The sequence below is a fragment of the Rhincodon typus genome, chromosome 25, assembly GCF_021869965.1.
Source record: "Rhincodon typus isolate 14 chromosome 25, sRhiTyp1.1, whole genome shotgun sequence".
NCBI lineage: Eukaryota > Metazoa > Chordata > Chondrichthyes > Orectolobiformes > Rhincodontidae > Rhincodon > Rhincodon typus.
The window spans coordinates 22,582,698-22,605,745 of record NC_063356.1 but is presented as its reverse complement, the minus strand read 5'-3'; positions in this window follow the sequence as shown (position 1 = coordinate 22,605,745).

The window sequence follows — 23,048 nt, the reverse complement described above, 5'->3', positions numbered from 1 at the left end:
CATCCAGCTCTACACCTTGTTATCTCACACTGTCGGAGATGCTGTTTTTCAGATTTAAACTGAAGCCCAACCTACATTCTCAGTTGGAGGTAAAAGATCCATATAGCTGAAAAACAGGGAAATTAATTCTACTATCCTGGCCAATATTTTCCCTTCAATTAACATCAGTAAGGCACATTTTCTGATCATTATCATATTGTGCTGTTCAGAGCATTCTGAATGTAAATTGCAACACTTGAGAAACAAAGTAATTGATTAGTAATAAAGAACTGTTGGACAAATAGCCATGAAAGGTGACAAAAGAAAATTGCAAGTCTTCCTTTCAATTTTACACTAAAATATATTCTAACATGTCAAATAAATAGTAATGATTTCATTTCAATAGCGTTGTTCCCAAAGGTCAGGAAGAAATACTTAGTTTGCAAAATGAAAGCAAACATATTCCTAAATACTTGAACTTGTATCAATCATACAGGCCACTTGCAAAGGAAAAAGATAGAAATATTATTATCCTTTCTGTTTTTACTTTTTTTTAATGTTTTTACTAAACTAGTGAAATTGCTGAGATAACTGGTGTGAGAGTTATTCTGCACAACGTTGTCCAGGAGCAAGCTTGTGATTGTGAATTCGGCACTTCTCTGGAAGTTTCCAATGAGGAGACCAGCATTAATGTTTATTTGTTTGTTAATATAAAAGAGTCTTGAAGACAACATTGTGAACGATAATTTTATTTATAGTCTAAACCAACTGCTTTTTTTTGTGCAACAATTGATCTTGAATATTGACAAAGAATGAGTTGATTCATACACACATAATTGTGTGCCAGACATGCAAATTGCCTGTGGGTGTTTGAGGATTTTCAATTTGATCAACTAAATATCTAGCAAGTGAATTCAGAGATGAAATGCTTTCTGTAAACTTTTATTGCACATTACGCACTCTCTCACTATCTTCAACTTGATACTGATACTATTCCAACTTAATTTGCATTCCTTTTCCCCATTAAGAAATCCAGGAATAAAAATGTTACACCGAATATCTGTTAAAAGACAAATCAATGGGAAGCATGTGCTCTGACAGTAAATCACTGTATTAAATATTCATGAACAGTGGTAAACCTTGAATGGCTTCAGCCAATTCGATGGTAGCTGTGTGTTGAATTAGTGGATAAAAGTTTTATTCCTGATATACAAAAGATTTCAGATCGTGATTTTGTCATCTTTATACAGCCATCAGACTGATGGAATAAACATGCAAGTTAAATTTGGACTTAATATCAAGTAAATTCCTCCAATTAAAACTGTCAATGTTACACAATATTTAGGCTGTTGACATTATGTAAGAGTGAAGCAATTTCCTCTGTTTTGAGACACTGCATTGATTTGTTCACCATACAGGACCTTCCAACAAGTGAGAATCCTTGATGAAACTATGCAGAGCCCAACCCTGCCTCATGCAGGCATTCAGCCTGAGCAGTTGCTTGTTAGCTCTATGACCTCATTGTTTAGGAGCTTCAGTAATGAGTAAACCATATGTCCCTGTTGTCTGCTTACAGTGAATGACTGACGTTTTTCACATTCTTAAAATCAAAGGCATGCTTTCTACATCATTTATATTAAGACTATAATTTTGGACTATTTATCTTTCAATTTATTAACTTCTGAATGCTTTTTCCAATTTTCAAAGAATTGTTTGCATTATCAGTGCAAATCTGACTTAAAATTGCCTGTGGATATGAAAGAATGTTACATTTCAACACCACAAGAAGCATATCCACCAGGCATTCAAAGGGCATATCTGTTCAAAACAGAGAACATGGGAACTACATTTAGCAAAGGTGTATGTAGATGAGAAGTGAGGAGCAGATGGGAGCATTTCCTGGGCTCTTCCAGGGGAACTGCACAGCACTGCAGCTACTTCAGCATGATTGACATGAAAAAAGTGCCCATGTAGGAGTCCCCAGTATACACTGGAAGTAGCTGAAGTTGTGTTATCCTGATGTCACACAGCCTAACCAGCTGTTATATCAGCCATTGCCCAATACAAGTCCATTGTATGAATTTGAAGTTCTCTCATCTAAGGTCAGGAAGGCAGATGAAAAATAAATCAACACCATACTTAAAGGTAACACAGTGTGGAGCTGGAGGAACACAGCAGGCCAGGCAGCACCAGAGGAGCAGGAAAGCTGACATTTTGGGTTGGGACTCTATTTCAGAAAGACCCTTTTCAGAAGAAGGTCCCAAACCGAAACTTTCTTGCTCCTCTGATGCTGCCTGGCCTGCTGTGTTCCTCCAGCTCCACACTTTGTTACCACTGACTCCAGCATCTGCAGTTTTTACTATCTCTGAGTGAACCATACTTAAAGGGTCAGCCACCAATTTACAGGTAAGTTTGCACATAGCCTATAACAGGAATGGGGATAATAGTTGTGGTGTTTCTGATCTGCAATATGTCAGGGAGATGGAGAAGTGGCTGCAAAGAGGGCAAGTTCTATACCAAACTAGGTTTTGTCGCCTAGGCTTTGGCTTTTCAATGCTCAATGACTGAGAGAGAAGATTGTCTGTTAGGCTAGTCACTGTAACAAGAATCTCAGTGAACATGGTCATCAGCTTCATCTAAGTCTACTGATGAAGAGGCCCTACCATTTAAATGACACTTGCAGCTGCCAACTCAGATACTGATACTATAGTAGCTATGGTACATAGCTGGGATAAAGCAGGAGATACATGTGCCATGACTATGGATCATTACAGCAGATCACCTATGAGCATACTTAGCTGGGATATTGCTTTCTCCACCAGGAAGGTGGCAGTTTTTGGATCAGCAAAAACCATCAGATTCAGGAGATGCAGACATCCTGATTACCTGCTGGTTCTGTTCAGATTCCTTTGATTCTGGGCCACTTTGTTTGTGAGAGAGGGAAGAATGTCAGTGATTGTTTTGCATTGTGTTTTGTGATGTGCTTACCATAGTTGGGTAGCTGAAGCTATGTGAAAGCAATGAGAGGTAGACGTGAGACTGACAGTATTGGCAGGTATGTGAAGGTGAGATAAACCTTCTGGGTTATCAGGACTGAATCCTGAGCCAGGGGATGCTTATTAGTGAAGAGGGAGGAGGGGTGTAGTATATTGAGGAGAATGAAGGCTAATGGAGCAGTGGAAAGGAAATACCCTGTGAAGGTGCATTCATTGACCTTGACGGGCCGCATGAGGACACTCAATACCTGGTGGCGCTTCCATGAATGCCCTGACCAAGGGAATTCGCTCTGGTTTGAAATTTTTCCACATTTATTCATCTTCTCCAAGAAATTAAACAGGTGTAACAAGAGATATGAACACTTTGGTGCCACAAAGATCATGAAGTAAGGATTCTTTATTCCTCTGGCATTAAGTTATTGCAAACATTAAGGTTAAATAAGGAAATATTTACAGGATTTGCACGGATGAAGCCTGTGGTTCACAGTGAATTAAGGAATCTTTTGTCTGTCTGCTTTCTTTTCCCATGACAAAGAAACCCTTTTCTCCAGAGAGGATCTGCATGACTGCTGCCATTGCCCTGTCTCACTGTCGCCTACGGCTGGAGGTTCTGATACATCATGCTTGGTCATGTGGTGGTCTAGTGTTTTGAAAGTCCATCATTTTGTGGCAGCGATTATTAGGATATGAACCTGTGTCTGTGGTTTAACATACAGTGAAACACTGATCCAAGGAGTACCCCAGTTTGACGCTAAGAACTTACTGAAAAACCCATATCTACAGTGACACTAGCCAGGAAAGAGGTGTGTCACAGCAGCCCCCTCCATTATACAAGAAATCCATTGAAGTTCACTGAGCTGATAACAAATAGGGAATATAATAAGCATCAGATACAACACAATTCATGACAAGGAATTTGTAATGTTTATATTGATTGTAAAGAATATTGCACAACAAAGTTTTGTCTGTTTTAATGAAACATTTTACAACCGAGCTAATCTTCAAAATCTGCTGAAGCTTTATTTTGACGCCTTATTTTAAGAAGTCACATCACATTAATAATTAATTAGGTCTTTCTCAGGTATTTTATTGCTTCATTCGAAAGAGTATTTCAACCACTAGAGAAGGATTAGCGAAGAAGCTTACAAACTAATTGTTGTATATAATATTATATACAATATTATATTATGCTCTCATAATAAGCTTAGTTCACTATGTTTTGTACCTATCAAATCTCTAACCTCTGTATAATTTTTCCCATCCATCAAATTGAGTCTGGCTGTACAATACAAGACAACGTATAATCATGTGCTAATGGGATTGGAATAATTGCTATTCTCTGAAACCACACAGGGGCACAAAACAAAAAGACAGACTTCAAATCATAAAGGTATGTCTCAGTTGCAAAACAAAATCATCAGTTGCTAAACTAGAAAACTATGTGTGAAAAGCATAACATATACCACAACATAAAATGGGAGCATCCAATATTAATATTTGATGATGAGATTTGGATGACAGGTATAACCAAAGTGAGGGTACCAGTACCTGAGGAAAGGAAGGTTTAATGGAAATGGAAGGCAAAGGAGTAGAAGATTAGTCTCACAGACAACATAAATTCAGAAAGGGTTTATGGGAAATGGAAAATACAGAAAAATATATTCCAGGTAAGAATAGGGCTGAACTGTGTGGAGTTGGGTCAGAAAATTCTGGAGAAACTCAGCTGGCCTGGCAGCATCTGTGGGGAAAGAAAAAGAGCCCGGAATTACTTTTCTTTGGAACTCTTCAGAAGAGTCATTCTGGACTCAAACATTAAAGCATAAGAAGATAAGAACCAGGAACAGGAATAGGCCATCTGGCCCTTCGAGCCTGCTCTGCCATTCCATGAGATCATGGCTGATTTTTTAATGGCCTCAGCTCCACTTAGCCATCCTCTCACCATAACCCTTAATTCCTTTCCTATTCAAAAAATTACCTATGTTAGCTTTAAAAACACTCAATGAGGAAGCCTCAACTACTTCACTGGGGGCGGAATTCCACAGATTCACAACCCTTTGGGTGAAGAAGTTCCTCCTCAGTTCAGTCCTAAATCTGGTCCCCCTCATTTTGAGGCTACACCCTCTTGTTCTAGTTTCACCTGCCAGTGGAAACAATCTCCCTGCTTCTATCTTTTCTATTCCCTTCATAATTTTATATATTTCTATAAGATCCCCCTCCATTCTTCAAAATGAATATAATCCCAGTCTATTCAGCCTCTCCTCACAAGTCAACCCTCTCAACTCCGGAATCAAACTAGTGAATCTCCTCTGCGCCCCCTGCAGTGCCAGTACATCCTTTCTCAAGTAAGGAGACCAAAACTGCACACAGTACTCCAGGTGTGACCTCAGCAGCGTCCTATACAACTGTAGCTCTGTTTCTCTCTCTACAAATGCTGCCAGACTTGCTGAGTTTCTTCAGCACTTTGTTTTTATTTCAGACTTTCGCCATCTGCAGTTTTTTTTATTTTTTATTGGAGGTGGGAAGATTTGGCTTGGTGGGCAAAGGGAGCAGAGGCAGCTGATAATGTTACTGCTGTTTTCATTTTCCAAGAAATCCATGTGGCCCTCATACATCTTAGAAGGGAAGGTGATGCAGGTAAAGAAAATGTGTTAAAGGAAATAGTAGAGATGACGAGAAACCAGTTGTTATCCTTTATTTCAGCAGGTGATGCTCCCAACAATGGCAGCATTGGTTTGATTACTGTGGTTACATTATGTATCACAACAGTTATGTAATATTCCTTTAAGCAACATGCTCTTGAGAAGATGGTGGTGAGCTGCCTTCTTCAACCACTGGAGTCCACATGCTGTGCATTGACCCATTATTCCATTCAGGAGAGAATCCAGGCTTTTAACCCAGCAAAAGTGAAGCAACAGCAAGATATTTCCAATTCCGGACGGTAAGTAGTTGGAGGGGAAGTTGCATATGGTGGTGTTCTTTGTATCAGCTGCACTTGTCCTTCGAGATGGAAGTCGTAATGGGGTTGGAAAGTGCTGGCTGAGGATCTTGTGTGAATTTCTGCAGTGTATCTTGTAAATGGTATACACTGCTGCTACTGAGTGTCAGTGGTGGAGGGAATGGATACTTGTGGATGTGGTGCCACTCCAGTTGGCTGCTTTGTTCTGGATGGTGTCAAGCTTCTAGAGTGCTGCTGGAGCTTCACCGATCCAGGCAAGTGCAGAGTATTCCATCACACTCCTGACTTGTGCCTTGTGGATGATGGCCAGGCTTTGGGGAGTCAGGAAGTCAGATACTCACCGCATCCTAACCTCTGACCTGTCCATTGTGTTTATATGGCAGGTCCAGTTGAGTTTATGGGCAATGGTAATCTAATAGCAGGGTATTTAGTGGTGGTAACACCTCTGAATGTCATGGGGTGGTAGTCAGAATGTCTCTTATTGGAGATGGTCATTACCTGGCATTTGTGTGGCACAAATGTCATTTGCCACTTGTCAGCCCAAGTGTATGGAATGAGCTGCCAGAGAAAGTGGTAGAGGTGGGTACAATTACAACATTTAAAAAACATTTGGTACATGAATAGGAAAGATTTGGAGGGATATGGGCCAAACACAGGCAAATGGGGCTATTTTAGTTTCAGATACCTGTTCGGCATGGACAAGTTGGACCAAGGGTCTGTTTCTATGCTGTATGATTCGATGACTCTAAGTCTAGATATTGTTCAGATCTTGTTGCAATTGAATGTAGACTACTTCAGTATCTGAGGACTCATGAATTGTGCTGAACATTGTGCAATCATTGGCAAACATCCCCACTTCTGATCTTACGATGGAGGGAAGGTCATTGATGAAGCAGCTGAAGATGGTCGGTCTAGGGCACTCCCCTGAGGACCTCCTGCAGAGATGTCCTGGAGCTGGGATGACTGACCTTCAACTGCCACAACCATCTTCCTGTGTGCCAGGTCTGACTCAACCAGTGGAAATACCCATTGATTCCAATTTTTCTAGGGGTCCTTGATGCCAAACTCAGTTAAGTGTGGACTTGATGTCAAATGCTGTCACTCTCACCTCACGTCTGGAATTCAGTTCTTTTTTAATGTTAATATTTGTTACGCTGAATCTTATGGGTGATAATGTATTGAATATACTATGATTGCAACTTCTGATGAGTTCTGTTCTTGCCAGCAGCACAGTTTGTTGCAGACCCTTTACCATTAATCCCTCCACTTCATGTTATGACTTTCCCACAATCAGCCTCTTCCTAGTTCCCTTGCCCTCACACTTTTGCTATCACTTCCCGACTAATTGCATCAGAGAGCACATGACAGAATGATCAGACTGCAGAAGCAGCCATTTTTTAAAAATGAAAAATCAATGAAACCACTCAAAAAGATGGTTCAGTTTCCAGTTTCCACATTCCATTCTTCCCCAAGTTGAGTGCCATCTGCCAGCTTTGGATTTGCATCAAAGCAAAATAATTGGAAAATGAAAAACATACATTTTCCAATTAAATTAAACCTAACAACCAAGATTTTCCATGAGAATTCTGTGGATAAGGCAGCATAACATGACTGAAAAAACAATTATTGTCATCATTTCATCAACTCTATACTTAAGCTTTTTTTTAAAAAAATAAAGTACATTCACTGAGAATTGTTCATTCTGTTAGGTTTTTTTGCACATAGCTTTATAGCATAAGTTGTACCATACATGAAAAGCCTCCCTGTTTGCAGGTTATTAAACTTGTGATAGTTGATATGTTTGAATATTATTTTACACTCAATTATAGCCATTCTTTGTTCAGGCATGTCCCAATGAGATTGGAAGGATAAATAGGCAAGGCAAAACTTGAGTCAAATTAGTGCAACTACAAATGCATATTCGGGTTTGATTTTCAGATTGCACACACTAAATAAAGTGAATTTGTTTAATCTAGTCCCTCGGTTATCTTCTATCTTCAACAGCCCATCTACCTCAAATCAATCATAGGTAAATCCAGAAAAGCAAGTGTTGGTTTGTCATGCTTTTCTTTCCTCCTTAAGTATTCGATGGAGCACCGCATTGTTTTATTTAAAGCCAAGTTCTAAAATAAAGTTGAATATTTTCCGATATCCTTCCCCACAGAGTGTACAGTTGTGCTTCCATGAGCTTTCACAAGGCTAAATATAACTTTCACAGGCATGGGCAAGTTCTAGTTTTTGTAGTCAGCAGCTGGCTATAATAAGTCTATGAATGTAAGCATACCACCACTATTCATCACCCTCCACCAAAAATATTCCACAAAAGGACAGCCTGATAGTGTTTTACATTATACCATCAACTTCGGGCTCAGATGGATTGAAACTACGATCTACATATTTATTGGAAGAGAATGCAGATTAGATTCAGCTTGAGAAAATTTCTTAAATTGCAAGAGATTGGAAAGTACTTGTTTCTAAATGGACGAGCGTCCTTGTTCATGAGTTAGCATGTTAAATGATAACATGCAGAAAACAATGAGGAATGTAAATGGTATTTTGGCTTCCATTTCAAAGGGGATTTGAGTACACAAGAACACAAGAACTAAGAGCAGGAGTAGGCTGTCTGGCCCTTCGAGCCTGCTCTGCCATTCAATAAGATCATGGCTGATCCTTTCATGGACTCAGATCCACTTACCCGCATTCTCACCTTATCCCTTAATTCCTTTATTGTTCAAAAAAAATCTACCTTTTTTTTAAAAGCGTTTACTGAAGTAGCGTCAACTACTTCACTGGGCAAGGAATTCCATAGATTAACAACCCTCTGGGTGAAGAAATTCCTTCTCAGTTCAGTCCTAAATCTGCTCCCTCTAATCTTGAGGCTATGCCCTCTTGTCCTAGCTTCACCTGCCAGTGGAAACATCCTCTCTACTTCTATCTTATCTATTCCCTTCATAATTTTATATGTTTCTATAAGATCCCCCCTCAATCTTCTGAATTCCAATGAATATAATCCCAATCTACTCAGTCTGTCCTCATAAGCCAACCCCCTCAACTCCGAAATCAACCTAGTGAACCTCCTTTGCACCCCCTCCAGTGCCAGTACATCCTTTCTCAAGTAGGAGACCAAAAGAAAGGGTGTACTGGCACTGGAGGGGGTACCACAAGTAAAGATGTCTTACTGCAATTGCATAGAACCTCGGTGAGACTGCACCTGGCTATTATATCCAGTTTTGGTTTCCTTATCCAAGGAAGGATATCTTTGCCATGGAGGGAATGTGACGGAAGTTCACCAGACTCATACTTGGGATGGTGGGATTATTTTAAGCAAAGAGTTTAAGGATGGTAGGCCTATATTCTCCAGAGTTTTGAAGAGCAAGTTATAATCTCATTAAAACTTATAAACTTCTTACAGGGCAGATGTGGATGCTTACTCTGGCTAATGAATCTAGAACCAGGGGGCATAATCTCAGGTTAAAAGATAAACTATTTACAATTGAGATTGTGAGGAATTTCCTCATTCGGGGACCACGGAGCATCAATCAATGAGCATGTTCAAGACAGAGACCGATACATTGCTGGAGACTAATGACATCAGGAGGTAAGAAGATAATGTGGGAAAGAGGCATTGAAGTAGATGATCAGCTGTGATCTAATTGAATGGCAGAACAAGCTTGAAGGGCCGAATGGCCAACTCCTATTCCTACGTTCAACACAGGACTAGGGTAGGAATGCTAAGTATTCTGGGTGTCCAGGAATCTCACTGAATTGGCAAACCATCACCACTGACACTGTCTTTGGAAAGCTGGGAGAGAAGCTTCCATAACGTGTACTTTTTATTCCTGCCTTCCTTGAATGGTGGCAGGATTGCAGCATTGTCCATATTTGGTGCTGTTAATGGGGTCTGTTTAGAACCCTGGTATCATTTATTAATTGTGAGGGAGTCCTGAAAAAGGGACAAGCAGTCAGACTGTGAAGGCACTGATGTATAACGATCCAGACTACGTATTAGTTCCTATCAGTTATAGAGCAACATTATTGAATAATGGAAACTCAATAGTTTTAGAAGCCAAACTCAACCACACAAGATCATGAGAATGTAAAACAACTGGAGAAAATCCACAGCAAAAAGAAGTAGATGTGCTATAACCCTACACACAAGGTGAAGATGCTGTTAACCTTAAAGTAAGGACAGTAAGCTGCATTGATGTTACTAATGATTATAAAGACTGTAAAAGTATTTCTATTGGAATAACGTAGATTCAGTAAAAAGAAACATAGGGAGAGATGTGATATAATGAAAGTCATGGAAATCACAATTATGTAACTCAGCACATGAGTCAACATCAGTAAGAAATGAAGATTTAAGTCCAGAAAATGTTTGTAAAGTGACAAGTTTTGACATCACACCAAAGAACTGTATTTAATAACCTATCATATACAAATGTAAATAGAGGAGCTGTACAATAGATAGGGAGTGGAAAAGCCTTACCTAGCGATAAAAAGCATGCAGTCTTAGGGACAGTTTATCTCCAGGCATAGCCCAGAGATAATTGAGACCAGTATTTCAATGTGCAAGTAGCAGTAGTGCCTTAAATCACAAGATAAACCATGTGGTGGTGGAACACTGAGAATAGGGCATGTTCAGGAAGGCAGAATTAGAGGAGTATGCGGAATCTAAAGGGGAACGCATACAGAAGGAAGAACTAGAATAATCTGATTACATTCCCCCACGTACATATGTACGCCATTCAAAGTATGTTGTAAAAAGATATGAGGCACTGAGGAATGAGCTGGTTATGAGCATCAATTCTGTATTTTCCATTATGTTTTATTGCTTTGTTTGAATGACAGATTAGTGCCTTGTAACATACCCCCGCTATCGATAGTTAAGTCACTTTTCTCTGTCTTCCAGTAAACAGTTTTTATATGTTCATAATCATAAGATATTGAAACAATGTTATAAGTGACAGTCTCACCATCGTTTCTATTAAAAACCATTGAGTCATAATCTTTAACCTTCACATTTTTGTTTTAGTCATGTTTTTGACTTATTACAATTGTATATGAGGTACTAATGCCATTGGATGAACGAGCTTGAAAATACAAGCATAAAGATTAACAATACTAAAGCCACCTACACTCACCTTTACTGGCTCCATCCCCGCCTCTTTGACCTGTCTGTCTCCTCTCCACCTATCTTCTCCTCTATCCATCTTCTATCCGCCTCCCCCTCTCTCCCTATTTATTTCAGAACCCCCTTCCCCTCCCCCATTTCTGAAGAAGGGTCTAGACCCGAAACATCAGCCTTCCTGCTCCTCTGATGCTGCTTGGCCTGCTGTGTTCATCCAGCTCTACACCTTGTTATCTCAGATTCTCCAGCATCTGCAGTTCCTACTATCTCTGAAATAATAGATGTGGTTGGTTTTATCTCGAAATCTCGCAATCTCGCACACTATTCCTCCAGCCAATAACTCAAACTCTACTAATATCAGTTCAGCTGATTGGCACCAAGATTAGTGACTCATTCAAGCTATTATCATTGGCCTAATCAACATGAGACACTTTAAGCAGACCTGTCAGGAATGGAAATAGAAAAACAAGAGGAAATTAACTTTGATGATTCATTTTTGTCATGTAACATTTTTTGGTCAAATTAACGATACTGATGCCTAATGTTTTTCTTTATCAGGACATTGCAACGCTTAAACTGCATTTGTCAAAGTCTTCTCTATTGGCCATATACATGCTTGTTACGTCCTGAAGCCCAAATTGAAACACATCACAGTGACGCACACATATGACATAATGACAATCTAGCTTTCCACATCTCCAGGGATATAGAATAGAACGGAGATTGTTGAACACTTCTTGGAAGTGGTGTCCCTTTAACATGATGTCAATGTATTTGTTCACCAATGCAGCCACAGTTAAGACTTTTCTAAGCATTCAGTTTTTCTGGCATTGGGTAGACATTGATCTTAACCACAATTAATGACTAGTTAATCATTGCGGTTCAAGCGGCTGTCAGGTCTTATGAGTGCTGCCTCTCCTCGTGCGCATCTGTTGCCTGTTGGGTGATTTCTAGGCACCATGTGTGTCTGGACGACATACTGCACCTGTGTTGGCCATTCAGCGTGAGATGGTCCTCTGATGTAACCCTCTGTAACAAGTTCGGTTGCTCCGTATGTCATTGAGATTGTCTGCAGCTGTTCCAAACTTCATTGAAGCTCATAGGAGATTGTAGGGAGGTGGGGGAAGGTTACAATGACAGAGAGCTGTTTTGCTCCTTCTGTTACTTTCTGCAAGAGAGTTTAGTTATGCTGTTGTTCCTGTTTTAGAGTCATAGTTGCCAAATTCAAATGAGAAAAACTGAAAAGGACTGTACAAATGAATCCTTCAGGCAAACAGATGTTTTGTCCTTGCAGTTAATAAACATGTGAACATGTATAAGGGCTCCTATTGTATTCAATATTAACACTGCTAAGAATAAGAAGCAGTTTACAACAGTGCAAAAAGGTGGTTCCATATCTCCCTCCTTCAGTCTTTTCATTCCCCTAAAACCCTAAACCCAAACTTTGGATGGATTTTAATGACTCCCCCTGCAAAACACATACAAACTTCCCATCCGAGTTTGGATGGAAAGTGATGCTTTTGTTAAGGCAGTAGGCTAAGGGCAGGGGGAAAGAGCTAAAAACCTTGTTGCCTTTGGGCATCCACCCCATGAAGTCTGAACCGGGAGAGCTTATAGATGACAATCCCACTCAGAATCTAACTGAGAACTTTAAGGGGGCAAAATGTTCCCTGTGCCATATCTGTGAACTTTTCTTCATATTGACATTGGCGCAACCATTCTATGGATGTATACCAATAAATCTTCTGTTGTTGTCAGGTGACATTGCTGCTTATGGTACTTCTTGAGCATTTGGTTTGCTGGGCTATATTTCAACCATTCTCGTGGATAGACTTATATGAGTTTGCCTTCAGCTGAGAATAAAGCTGCTTGATCCACAGGTGCCCTCAAGAAAATATCTGCCATTGCTTTCACCTTAGCTGGAATGTAAATTATTCCATAGTGATATATCATCAGTAGAGTCCCAAACTGTATAAGCAGAGGTATTTTTGACATTTATTTCTATCACAATATTACTACCAAAGGCTTATTGTCTATCTCAACCTGAAATTAGAGTCTCATATGGTGGTCTGCGATACTTCCCCATGGTGAATACATCTGGATTGTAATCTGCTAATATATCAGTAGAAAGGAATTTCTGTTTTTCACTTCAAAAGTAGCAGGCTGTCCAGACCCCAATACCGTTGCTGGCTGTTGGTTAAGTTAATGGTTCTGAAGGTGTTAATGTTGAAGCTAACTAAACTCCACTCATTCTGATAATGTCCAGCAATATACGGGTGAAGGAAAGGCAGTCTAGCATAAGATCCCAATGTAGACAGACAAGTCAACGATGGTTCCTGATAGTTTTTGTAATTGGACTTAACCAATCAATGTAACATATCTATTGCATTCCTGCAATAAGTTACTTAATTTAGTTTGTGTGAAGTTCATCAGAGGTGTTTGATTTATCAAGACTAAATTGTGGAGAGTGGGCCAATAGTCATGCACTATGTTTGACAAGCCTTCACAACAATGCACAAAGTCCCAAGTAGACCACCAAGCTGACCAATTTGTCTGGCAGATTACAATTCAAGACCAAAGTAATTCACACCAGGTTTCATCATTAACATAAAATAACTCTTTTTACTGTAACACACTTAACATTAACAGATGCTATATTTATAAGCCTATAGGTCATTGGCAAAATTGGCACAATTTCAAAGCAGCAAATGTGGTGGGTATTGCACAAGGATACAGCTGAACAGATAAGAGCTCAACATGGAAAAATATCAGGAGGCTTTCTTAAGATAAATTGGTAATTTAACCAATTTGAATTTGACAGAACTTGTGTACGACAATGGATATCCTGGTAATGTTAAGCTAGATACAAGAATAAGTGTCACTGTCCCATCAGATCAAATACCATGAAGAAACCAAAGTTACAGTCTACAGAGATGAAACTATATGCCCCAAGTGAAATAACTCTCAAAATTAAAGGGATGCTACAAGTAACACTGCAACACAAAGAGCAGAATAGTGTTGAAACTTTGTATATAATTGGCAATCAACACTCCTCACTTTTGAGAGTTCTCAACCAATTCCATCAGAAAAACTGATTCAGAACAAAATATTGTTGACCAACCAGTCAAAGTGCAGTTGTTAGAACATTTCATTGGGCTTCCTAAACCCATAATGGAAACCAAAAAAAAATCATTGAGATCACCTGTGTTGGCATAAAAGAATTGTTTCATATGTCAACAGGCAAGAAGTTGTAGATTTTACAGGACAGATGGAAACATTTTCCATTCCTATCAACAATGAAGAGAGATCAGGAGAGGAAAGTCAGCCAGAAGAAGTAAATTCTGAGGACAATAACAGTATGACACACTTGAATTTGTCGAGAAAAATCTTTACCTGAAGTTGCTGAGACAGGAACAAGGCCATTAAAGAAATTGAGACAACAAAGTTGACTTTTATGCCAGATGATGAATCAACTTGCTCAAGCGAACATTTCAATTCCTTGTCTTCCAAAGTTCAATTATCAGTGCCAGGGACACAAATAATACTAAGGAAGTGGTAGTCATTCTGTAACATGTCTGAGGATGCAAAGCTGCCTATTTCACTGGTGTATGATGATGTTCAACATACTAAATAAGTACATACATCAACATATGTGTATCAATAGATTGAGAATAAAGACTGATTTGCACAAAATGGAGTTTTACTGCACTTGACTCCATGGAAGCCAGACCAAAATCCTTGGATTAAGAGCACAATTAAGAAAAAATAACCTGGTCTCAAAATCCAAGATGCTCCAAGAAAGGAAGCATTTATTTCAATAAAGTAGCCATTGTCCATTATAGGCACCCATGAGATTAGTGGTCCCCCAGATAAGGTTATGGGACAATTATCTGAGTTAGCAGTGAAGGAAATTCAGGAGATTAAGGATCCTCCAGATAAGATGGTTGACTAGACTATTGGGTTCAGCATGACTTACAGCTTCTACAAAGAAATGAAAAATCCCCAAGAGAAGAAAACGTCCACAGACCAACAAGTATCAAGATCTGAATCGAGGTCAATAGTCCTCAAGCAAAAGACCTACCACCTTCTAAATCAGAAAAGGATTACTTCTGGAAGAATTGTGAAATCTCAAAACTGCTTGAATTTCTACAGTTCGAGTCTTGGATAGAGATGGAGTTGTGGTAAATGTAAATGTATTTACATACCTGAATGTATAAATGATAACTATGAGGAACAATCTTGAATGAAGTTATTCTATAAAATAATGGTTCGGAAAGAGGTAATATTGAAGCTGCATTAAACTCCGCACAACCTGATCATCTCGCACAGACTTCAATCCAGCACGAGGTCACAATGGAGAAAGAAGTGCCATCTCTGGCTCTTGCTAATAATTGCATTTATGCCTAACTGGTCAATATGATTTATACACATTGTTATCATGCAATTAGCTACATCTTGCTATTAATAAATGACCTTTTCTTGTGAAGACTCAGTTGTGGCTTATCCTCTGCCACTGCTAAGTCAGCAAGCCCTCAGATACAACATACAACAGAGGATTGATGGCAGCACTCATCCCCAACCACAAGACACCAGTTGGTCATGCCACAAAAACAATACTGACATTCTTCAAATGTTGTCTTGGGTTGTGTAAGTTTGGTTACGTTAGAAAAAAACTTCCCCACTTGATCGCCATATTTAGGAATTGCTGTACTTCATTTATGTGCTTCGCTGGCAGAAATTCACTGATGGCCTTTTGTCTTCCTTGGATCTATTGTGATGCCTTCACCTTGGATAATTGCTCCTACTGCTGTAATCACCATTCTCCAGTGATTTCTCACTTTTTCTTATCATTTCTCACTTAGCGTAAGGTCTGCATTCAGTAGTGCCTTTTACAAGTCCCTAAAACTCTGGCAATGTTTCTTCTTCATTTCACCATGCACTGGGATACCATCCATATGGTAAACGATTTCCTGTTTCTCTTCCAGGATTCTAAAAATTGCCCTTTTGAAAATCTCTGGCACAGAGCAGATCTCAAACCATAAATGTCAGAAGCAATATTCCCTCAATGGTGAAATAAATATAGACCAGAATCTTAACATGGTACCTGCGAAAATCTATTATGTGTCCAGTTTCGTGAAAAAACTTATGAGTTGCCAATTTTACAAAGCTATTGTTGACAGGCAAAATGGAATGGATTACCTTCTTCCTCCTTTGTCAACTTAATGAGATCCACACACACCTTTACTTCTTCGCTGTCTTAGGGAAAACATTAGTGGTTCTGAGCACCACGCTATTGTTTCAGTCACTGGCAATATGACCCCTGATTTCAATCATGCTGTCAAATGGAGATTTTACTTTTCCCATCAAAGGATGAGAAGCTTTCCTGGGAGATGGGTTTAAGATCTTCTTGTGGGGCAATGTGACACTCCTGCTTCAATTTGTCTAAACCTTTGAATAGTTTTGGAAATTCTTGCTGAAATTTTCTTCAGTCTTCATTCTGAAGAAACATACCCAGTCTTACTCTGAAACCTGGATGAAAACTGGCATTTCTGTTCAATAATGAATTATTCTGACTCTCACAGCCTTCAACCATAGCATGCTGTCTACCAATGCTCCTCTTAAGTTTAAATTCTGTTTTAAAGACGTATCTTCAAGTTGATGGTTTAAAATGTGTTTTGATTATCTTTCTCCTACCCAAGGAATGTCATCTTCACCTCTCCCATTTCTCAAACAATTCTATTTCTCTGCCAATTTTCCTTTCACTGGATCTTTTTCTTTGTTTCTAAGATGATGTGGGTGCTGTAATGTACAATATTTTCTAAAGTTCCCATGTGGCCATGCATCTGGAAGTCAACTCAATCTGCTGAACATTTATTGCACTTGTGATTCTGTTTGGAACCACATTTAGAACAATCTGTGATAGAACATAGAACATAGAACATAAAACATAGAACAGTACAGCACAGTACAGGCCCTTCGGCCCACGATGTTATGCTGACCTATTATCCTCCTAAGATCAATCTACCCTGCATACCCTACATTTTACTATCCTCCAAGTGCCTATCCAAGAGTCGCTTAAAAGTCTCTAAAGTATCTGACTCCACTACCACTGCCGGCAGTACATTCCACACGCATTCCACCACTCTCTGTGTGAAGAACCTACCTCTGACATTTCCCCTATACGTTCCTCCAATCACCTTAAAATTATGCCCCCTTGTAATAGTCATTTCCGTCCTGGGAAAAAGTCTCGGACTATCCACTCTATCTATGCCTCTCATCATCTTGTACGTAATGGTCAATGATGTTGACTCCTGCTCTATGGACATTTTGTTAAGCACTCAGGAGGTGATGATGCCATCCTGGAACCTAACCATCCAACTATATCAAAAGAATACCTGATACTCTTTCACAGTAGTAACTTACCTTGTTGTTCTGATTTCTGCCTGCGTAACGAATTAGATTCCCTTCCAGTCTTAAATACTCCTTGAATTGAAAAACATATGATATCCTCTTATCTCTCTCAACAATTATAATATTGTAATTTATACACATTCTGAAGAAGGGTCACTGGAATCAAAATCTAATTTTACTTTCTCTCCACAAATGCTGCCAGACCTGCTGAGTTTCTCTGGCAACTTCAGTTTTTAGAATCATACAATCCCTACAATATGGAAGCAGGCCTATTGGCCCATAGAGTCCACTGCGACTCTCTGAAGAGCATCCCACCCAGACCCACCCTATCCCAGTAATCCCGCGTTTACCATGGCTAATCCACCTAACCTGCATGTCTTTGGAGTGTGGGAGGAAACTGGAGCACCCAGAAGAAACCCACGTAGACACAGGGAGAATGTGCAAACTCCACGCAGACGGTTGTCCAATCGAGCCTCAGTCCCTAGTGCTGTGATCAGCAGTGCTAACCACTGTGCATCCGTGTCGCCTGAAGTATAATATTGTTTCTGATTAACTCATCCTTCCAATCTCCAAATACAGCAAACTGCTAGACAATATCTATCCTTTAAAAAGCCTATTATTGCCATTATTAACTCTGATAAAGTTCAGAGATTGTTGATTAAATCTCGGGTGTTCTGTAACTAAATTGCTTTATGAAGGTCAAGCATGTTAATGAAGGCATCACTCTCCACAGTACTTCTACACTTTGTCTCACCAGAACATCATCAGCTCTTGGACAAGTTAAAACATGCTGACCTGATGGTGATGACCGGATGACCCTTCTGAAGAAGGGTCCAGACCGGAAACGTCAGCCTTCCTGCTCCTCTGATGCTGCCTGGCCTGCTGTGTTCATCCAGCTCTACACCGTGTTATCTCAGATTCTCCAGCATCGGCAGTTCCTACTATCTCTAGACAGATAGACTAGCAGGAATGGCAGTAACCTAGTAGTGGCAGACATTTAAGGAGGCAACTCATGGCTCTAAGTAAAAATATATCCCAGAAAGGAGGATAGATTCTGAGAGGGATAAACAATCCTGGATAAACAAGGAAGTTGAGGAGAGTATTAAGTTGAAAGGAAAAGCATGTATGCATATATTTATAGGGGAGGCGATGGCTTAGTGGTATTATCGCTGGACTGTTAATCCAGAGACCCAGATAATGTTCTGGGGACCCAGGTTCGAATCCTGCCACAGCAGATGGTGGAATTTGAATTCAATAAATCCTTAGAATTAAGAGTCTAGTAGTGACTTTGATTCGATTGTTGAATGTCAGGAAAAACCCATTACATTCACTAATGTCCGTTAGGGAAGGAAACTGACATCCTTACCTTGTCTGGCCTACATGTGACACCAGAACCACAACAATGTGGTTTACTCTTAACTGCCCTCTGGGCAATAAATGCTGCCTAGCCAGTGACGCCCTCATCCTGTGAATGAATAAAAAATATTTAAGGAAGCCAAATTTAGTGCTAGCCCCAAAATCAACAAATTCAGAATCCAGCAAAGGAAGACTAAAAAGATGATAAAGACAGAGAAAATAAATTATGAGGGCAAACCTGTGGGGAATGTAAAACTAAAAATAAGAGCTTCTTTAGATGTATAAAAAGAAAGTAAGAGATCAAAATGAATGTAGGCCCTTTAGAAAGTCAATCTGGGAACATGGTTTTGGGAGCTGAACAAATATTTTGCATCGCTTTTACTGTAGCAGATACTTCAAACATTCCATTAATACTAAGGAATATGGTGGACGAATTAAGTACCATCACCAATACTAAAGAAGTAGTATTAGATAAACCAATGGGGCTAAAAGCAGATAAGTCCCCTGGCCCTGATAGCTTGCATCCTAGGATCTTAAGAGAGGTAGATACAGAGATAGTGGATGCATCAGTTGTAATTTTCCAAAAAATCGTTGGATTTTGAAGAAGTACCAAGAGTTTGGAAAACTGCTAATGTGACACCCCTATTCAAAAAGGGAGGGAGACAAAAAGCTGGTAGCTAGAGGTTGATTAGCCTAACATCTATTGTTGGATCAGTGTTGAAACCAATTATTTAGGAAGTAATAGCAGAACATTGGGAAAATCATAATCTAATCAAGCAGAGTCAACATGGCTTCATAAAAGGAAAATCATATCTGACTATTTTATTAGAATTTTCTGAGGAAATCTCAACCAGAATGGATAGAGGAGAACCAGTAGATGTGTAGTGTTTGGACTTCCAGAAGACATTTAACAAGGTACCTCATAAAAGGTTAAGACTTAAGATAAAAGCCCATGATGTTGGAAGCAATATATTAGCATGGATGGAGAATTGGCTCATGGACAGGAAACAGGAAGTGGGGTTAATAGTTTCTTTTTCAGGTTATAGATCTGTAACTAGGGAAGTTCCACAGGGATCAGCGCTGGAACCACAACTATTTATAATATATACTGATGACTTGGAGGAAGGAAGTGAATGTTCTGTAGCCAGATTTGCAGATGACACTAAAATAGATGGAAAGGCAGGCTGTGAGAGGGATACAAACAGTTCACAGAGAGACATTAATAAGTTAAGTAAGTAGATAAGAAGTTGGCAAATGGAATATAACATGGAAAGATTTGAAGTTGTTCATTGTGGAAGGGAGAACAAAAGAACAGAGAATTATTTAAATAGAGAGAAAAAAAAGGATTTGGTGTTTCTTGTATATGAAACACTGAAAACTAGCACATAGATATAGCAAGTAATCAGGAAGGCTAATGGAATGTTGGCTGTTATTTCAAAGGGCTTAGAGTATAAGGGTAGGGAAGTCTTACTGAAACTGTACAAGGTGCTGGTGAGACCACATCTGGAGTACTGTGAGCAGTTTTGTTCCCCTTATTTCATTGGAGGCAGTTCAGTCAACACTCATTAGGATTACCTCAGTCTGGAGGGATCATCATATGAACAGGTTGGGACTCTACTCACTCGAATTTAGAAGAATGAGCGGTGATCTCATTGAAATGTACAGGATTCTTAAGGAGCTGGATATGGTAAATGCTGGAAGGGTGTTTCCCCTCATGGGAGAGTCTAGGGCCTAAGGGCATAATCTCAGGATAAAGGGGCACCAATTTAAGATTTAAGATTGAGATAAGGGGAAATATCTTTTCTCAGAGGGTTGAGAGTCTTTGGAACTCGTTACTACAGAGTGCTGTCAGAGCAGAGTCCTTGTGTATATTAAAGGCTGAGATAGATTGTTGATCAGTCAGCTAATTAAGGATTATGAGGAAACGGCAGTAAAGTGGATGTGAAGAACGTTGGATCGGCCAAGATTCTATTGATTAGTGGAAGAGGCTCGAGGGGCAATATAGCCTACTCCTGCTCCTTTTTTAAATGGCCTTATTATAGTCTTATGGTAATCATGGATATGGTCTTATGATAATCATGGATAGACCAGGCTCTGACTGAGAATTACATTAGATTAATACTAATGTCTCTTCTTTATGTGATCATGTCTATATGGTCTCTGAGTCTAAACTCTCTAAAATGTTCTAATGTCCATGTGTATTGTCGAACTCCACCCACACTGCTATATACTTTTAGTGAGGTTTAGCTCTGTTATGTACTCACAAGTTTGCTCCAGGGTCCTGGAGTCCTGAAGAAGGGTAATAGCCAAACGTTGACTGCTCCTTTCCTCCAAATGCTGCTTGGTCTGCAGTTTTCTTCCAGTTTCTTGTTTGTCTACCTTGGATTCCAGCATCTGCAGTTTTTTTTTTGTCTCTTGCGCATGTTTAGTTGTGTTTAAAGAAGGAACTGACATAAACTGCATGGTATTTGCACTTTGATATGGCTTGCCTGTCACAAAGATGAAAAACAATACAAATTTTGTGCCAATACCGAAGTGGCTTGACTCTTTATCAATATTTAACATTGCTGTCTATGTACAGTAAGAGTAAAATCATGATTTCTCCATATTAGTACCAGTTTGCCAACTGTCATTTGATTTTACTAAAATGCACATCTTCTTTCTGAGTCTGCCAAACATTTTGAGTTTTGCTATGCTCACACAAGGTAGTTTGTTTTATTAACTGTTGCTCCTGTATGATCTTATTAGTCCTGAAGACTTTTCTGTTACCAAGTGTTGCATCAATTACTCAGCCAAGTTTAAGAACGAGATCCCACCATGACTGGGGTGCTCCTCAGCTAGCCTACTATCATGGTCTTAATGGTCTGAATTGTATGAAGGAGCTGAGTTATCTATTTGTTTGTCCTGCCATCATTCTTACTTTACCTGGTGGAAATATCAATTTGAGGTTTTGGAAAAAGCAATGGAACCTACAGCTGATGTGCCACACTGGCAAGTAACATTCTATCTGTTCACCTGACAATATAGAAGCTCTTCAGCAGACAGAGTTAGACCTGTGATGATCTTTGCAGGCTTTCTTTCTGCATGCAAAACATCAGACATCTAAGTATCCATGTGGTGTCATTGGATTTCTTGTCCCAGCCTCTCTCAGACAGAAAGATCTCGGCCTGCAATAATCATCACAAGTCTACCTCTGTCTACTGAAGGACTTGTATACCATCAGGTGAACATATAAAATGTTACTTGGCCAGTGTGATACATCTGCTATTGTTCCATCTCTTATTCCAAAATCTTAAATTGAGATTTCCACCAGCCAAAGTATTGAAGATAAGAATAGCGGCAGGACAAGCAAATAGATAACTCACCTCTCATCTGAATAACTGAATTGTGTTACCCCACCACAACCCCCTCAACAACATAGAGTCCCCTCCATGATTTTCCAGATAACTATTGCTAACTATCAACCATGGACACACCTATGTGTGATTGACAGCTAACTCCTTCATGCTAGTCAGGCCATTGGGAAATGACATGTAGGATATTCCCAGTTCTAATGAACCATCCATCTCTTTGAGGTAGACATTTTTAAAATGTCTTGTCCCAGTGGTCCTGAAAATAATATCAGGGAAGTATGAGAGGAGTTTCAACTAAATTAAGCAACCACTCATTTTTCATTCTCAGCTATCAGAATTAAATTACTGGAATGGAAGAGAACACAGAAAACCCAATTCCTTTTTCAACCAATTCTTCAACAAAATTAGGGCCTCTTTGAGCAAGCATGACTTCTGATTCATCACAACTCATGACCTCCTATCATCTCAGTTTAAAAAGACAGCTTTGTAAAGTATTGCCATCAAAAACACAACAATGCATTGGATCTAATCATGGGGGAAGCTGTTGATTGTTAACAGTGAAGGGAAGACCTGAAGGGAATAAAAATATAGTTTGTTTTCAGCAGGAAGTAATTATTGAAAGAGATGTGAATGCATTGGAGGGTATGCAGAATCAATTTACAAGAATGGTGCCAAAGATGAGAAGCTTCAGTTTTGAGAATACATTGAAGAAGTTGGGACTATTCTCTTTGGAGACAAGAAGACTGAGAGGTGACTTGATATAGTTTTTCAAAATCATGAGTGGGCAGAATAGAGCAGATAGGAAGAAGTTATTCCCACTCATGAAGAGAACAGAAATGAGAGAGAGAGATAACAAGGTGTAGAGC